A 4,673-nucleotide genomic window follows, 5' to 3' on the forward strand; every position below is an offset into this window, starting at 1 on the left:
AGGTCACTCCTCCCCAAGAACTGGTTCCAATGCCTCAAGAATTTAAATCCCTCTCCCTTGCACCACTGCTCAAGCCACGTATTTAGCTTATCTATCTTACTCTCTCTAAACTTATTAGCTCGTGGCACTGGTAGCAATCCAGAGATTACTACCTTTGAGGTCCTACTTTTCAATTTAGCTCCTAACTCCCTAAATTCAGCTTGTAGGACCTCCTCCCTCTTTTTACCTACATCGTTGGTACCTACATGTACCACGACAACTGGCTGATCCCCCTCCCCCTTCAGAATGCTCTGCACCCGCTCCGAGACATCCTTGACCCTTGCACCAGGGAGGCAACATAGGGAGGGTTGTAGGGGGCTGGAGGAGGTTACAGAGATAGGGAGGGTTGTAGGGGCTGGAGGAGGTTACAGAGATGGGGAGGGTTGTAGGGGGCAGGAGGAGGTTACGGAGATAGGGAGGGTTGATGGGGCTGAAGGAGGTTACAGAGATAGGGAGGGATGTAGGGGGCAGGAGGAGGTTACAGAGCTAGGGAGGGTTGTAGGGGCTGGAGGAGGTTACAGAGATAGGGAGGGTTGTAGGGGCTGGAGGAGGTTACAGAGATAGGGAGAGTTGTAGGGTCTGGAGGAGGTTACAGAGATAGGAAGGGTTGTCGGGGGCTGGAGGAGGTTACAGAGATCGGGAGGATTGTAGGGGCTGGAGGAGGTTACGGAGATAGGGAGGGTTGTAGGGGGCTGGAGGAGGTTAAAGAGATAGGGAGGGTTGTAGGGGGCTGGAGGAGGTTACAGAGATAGGGAGGGTTGTAGGGGCTGGAGGAGGTTACAGAGATGGGGAGGGTTGTAGGGGGCTGGAGGAGGTTACAGAGATAGGGAGGGTTGTAGGGGCTGGAGGAGGTTATAGAGATAGGGAGGGTTGTAGGGGCTGGAGGAGGTTACAGTGATAGGGAGGGTTGCAGGGGCTGGAGGAGGTTACAGAGATAGGGAGGGTTGTAGGGGGCTGGAGGAGGTTACAGAGATGGGGAGGGTTGTATGGGCTGGAGGAAGTTACAGAGATGAGGAGGGTTGTAGGGGCTGGAGGAGGTTACAGAGATAGGGAGGATTGTAGGGGCTGGAGGAGGTTACGGAGATAGGGGGGGTTGTAGGGGGCAGGAGGAGGTTACAGAGATAAAGAGGGTTGGTGGGGCTGAAGGAGGTTACAGAGATAGGGAGGGTTGTAGGGGCTGGAGGAGGTTACAGAGATGGGGAGGGTTGTAGGGGGCAGGAGGAGGTTACAGAGCTAGGGAGGGTTGTAGTGGCTGGAGGAGGTTACAGAGATGGGGAGGGTTGTAGGGGGCAGGAGGAGGTTACAGAGATAGGGAGGGTTGTAGGGGGCAGGAGGAGGTTACAGAGCTAGGGAGGGTTGTAGTGGCTGGAGGAGGTTACAGAGATAGGGAGGGTTGTAGGGGCTGGAGGAGGTTACAGAGATAGGGAGAGTTGTAGGGTCTGGAGGAGGTTACAGAGATAGGAAGGGTTGTCGGGGGCTGGAGGAGGTTACGGAGATAGGGAGGGTTGTAGGGGGCTGGAGGAGGTTAAAGAGATAGGGAGGGTTGTAGGGGGCTGGAGGAGGTTACAGAGATAGGGAGGGTTGTAGGGGCTGGAGGAGGTTACAGAGATAGGGGGGGTTGTAGGGGGCAGGAGGAGGTTACAGAGATAAAGAGGGTTGATGGGGCTGAAGGAGGTTACAGAGATAGGGAGGGTTGATGGGGCTGAAGGAGGTTACAGAGATAGGGAGGGTTGTAGGGGCTGGAGGAGGTTACAGAGATAGGGAGGGGTGTAGGGGTCTGGAGGAGGTTACAGAGATAGGGAGGGTTCTAGGGGGCAGGAGGAGGTTACAGAGCAAGGGAGGGTTGCAGGGGCTGGAGGAGGTTACAGAGATAGGGAGGGTTGTAGGGGCTGGAGGACGTTACAGAGATAGGGAGAGTTGTAGGGTCTGGAGGAGGTTACAGAGATAGGAAGGGTTGTCGGGGGCTGGAGGAGGTTACAGAGATAGGGAGGATTGTAGGGGCTGGAGGAGGTTACGGAGATAGGGAGGGTTGTAGGGGGCTGGAGGAGGTTAAAGAGATAGGGAGGGTTGTAGGGGGCTGGAGGAGGTTACAGAGATAGGGAGGGTTGTAGGGGCTGGAGGAGGTTACAGAGATAGGGAGGGTTGTAGGGGGCTGGAGGAGGTTACAGAGATAGGGAGGGTTGTAGGGGCTGGAGGAGGTTATAGAGATAGGGAGGGTTGTAGGGACTGGAGGAGGTTACAGTGATAGGGAGGGTTGTAGGGGCTGGAGGAGGTTACAGAGATAGGGAGGGTTGTAGGGGGCTGGAGGAGGTTACAGAGATGGGGAGTGTTGTATGGGCTGGAGGAGGTTACAGAGATGAGGAGGGTTGTAGTGGCTGGAGGAGGTTACAGAGATAGGGAGGGTGGTAGGGGGCTGGAGGAGGTTACAGAGATAGGGAGAGTTGTAGGGTCTGGAGGAGGTTACAGAGATAGGAAGGGTTGTCGGGGGCTGGGGGAGGTTACAGAGATAGGGAGGATTGTAGGGGCTGGAGGAGGTTACGGAGATAGGGAGGGTTGTAGGGGGCTGGAGGAGGTTACAGAGATAGGGAGGGTTGTAGGGGGCTGGAGGAGGTTACAGAGATAGGGAGGGTTGTAGGGGCTGGAGGAGGTTACAGAGATAGGGAGGGTTGTAGGGGGCTGGAGAAGGTTACAGAGATAGGGAGGGTTGTAGGGGCTGGAGGAGGTTATAGAGATAGGGAGGGTTGTAGGGACTGGAGGAGGTTACAGTGATAGGGAGGGTTGTAGGGGCTGGAGGAGGTTACAGTGATAGGGAGGGTTGTAGGGGCTGGAGGAGGTTACAGAGATGGGGAGGGTTGTAGGGGCTGGAGGAGGTTACAGAGATAGGGAGGGTGGTAGGGGGCTGGAGGAGGTTACAGAGATAGGGAGGGTGGTAGGGGTCTGGAGGAGGTTACAGAGATAGGGAGGGTTGTAGGGGGCTGGAGGAGGTTACAGAGATAGGGAGGGTTGTAGGGACTGGAGGAGGTTACGGAGATAGGGAGGGTTGTAGGGGGCAGGAGGAGGTTACAGAGCTAGGGAGGGTTGTAGTGGCTGGAGGAGGTTACAGAGATAGGGAGGGTTGTAGGGGCTGGAGGAGGTTACAGAGATAGGGAGGATTGTAGGGGCTGGAGGAGGTTACGGAGATAGGGAGGGTTGTAGGGGGCTGGAGGAGGTTAAAGAGATAGGGAGGGTTGTAGGGGGCAGGAGGAGGTTACAGAGATAGGGAGGGTTGTAGGGGCTGGAGGAGGTTACAGAGATAGGGAGGGTTGTAGGGGGCTGGAGGAGGTTACAGAGATAGGGAGGCTTGTAGGGGCTGGAGGAGGTTATAGAGATAGGGAGGGTTGTAGGGACTGGAGGAGGTTACAGTGATAGGGAGGGTTGTAGGGGCTGGAGGAGGTTACAGAGATAGGGAGGGTTGTAGGGGGCTGGAGGAGGTTACAGAGATGGGGAGGGTTGTATGGGCTGGAGGAGGTAACAGAGATGAGGAGGGTTGTTGGGGCTGGAGGAGGTTACAGAGATAGGGAGGGTGGTAGGGGGCTGGAGGAGGTTACAGAGATAGGGAGAGTTGTAGGGTCTGGAGGAGGTTACAGAGATAGGAAGGGTTGTCGGGGGCTGGAGGAGGTTACAGAGATAGGGAGGATTGTCGGGGCTGGAGGAGGTTACGGAGACAGGGAGGGTTGTAGGGGGCTGGAGGAGGTTACAGAGATAGGGAGGGTTGTAGGGGCTGGAGGAGGTTACAGAGATAGGGAGGGTTGTAGTGGCTGGAGGAGGTTACAGAGATGGGGAGGGTTGTAGGGGGCAGGAGGAGGTTACAGAGATAGGGAGGGTTGTAGGGGGCAGGAGGAGGTTACAGAGCTAGGGAGGGTTGTAGTGGCTGGAGGAGGTTACAGAGATAGGGAGGGTTGTAGGGGCTGGAGGAGGTTACAGAGATAGGGAGAGTTGTAGGGTCTGGAGGAGGTTACAGAGATAGGAAGGGTTGTCGGGGGCTGGAGGAGGTTACGGAGATAGGGAGGGTTGTAGGGGGCTGGAGGAGGTTAAAGAGATAGGGAGGGTTGTAGGGGGCTGGAGGAGGTTACAGAGATAGGGAGGGTTGTAGGGGCTGGAGGAGGTTACAGAGATAGGGGGGGTTGTAGGGGGCAGGAGGAGGTTACAGAGATAAAGAGGGTTGATGGGGCTGAAGGAGGTTACAGAGATAGGGAGGGTTGATGGGGCTGAAGGAGGTTACAGAGATAGGGAGGGTTGTAGGGGCTGGAGGAGGTTACAGAGATAGGGAGGGGTGTAGGGGTCTGGAGGAGGTTACAGAGATAGGGAGGGTTGTAGGGGGCAGGAGGAGGTTACAGAGCAAGGGAGGGTTGCAGGGGCTGGAGGACGTTACAGAGATAGGGAGAGTTGTAGGGTCTGGAGGAGGTTACAGAGATAGGAAGGGTTGTCGGGGGCTGGAGGAGGTTACAGAGATAGGGAGGATTGTAGGGGCTGGAGGAGGTTACGGAGATAGGGAGGGTTGTAGGGGGCTGGAGGAGGTTAAAGAGATAGGGAGGGTTGTAGGGGGCTGGAGGAGGTTACAGAGATAGGGAGGGTTGTAGGGGCTGGAGGAGGTT

This window comes from Somniosus microcephalus, chromosome 33, assembly GCF_052327205.1.
Source record: "Somniosus microcephalus isolate GS21.2 chromosome 33, FLI_Smic_1.0, whole genome shotgun sequence".
Classification (NCBI taxonomy): Eukaryota; Metazoa; Chordata; class Chondrichthyes; order Squaliformes; family Somniosidae; genus Somniosus; species Somniosus microcephalus.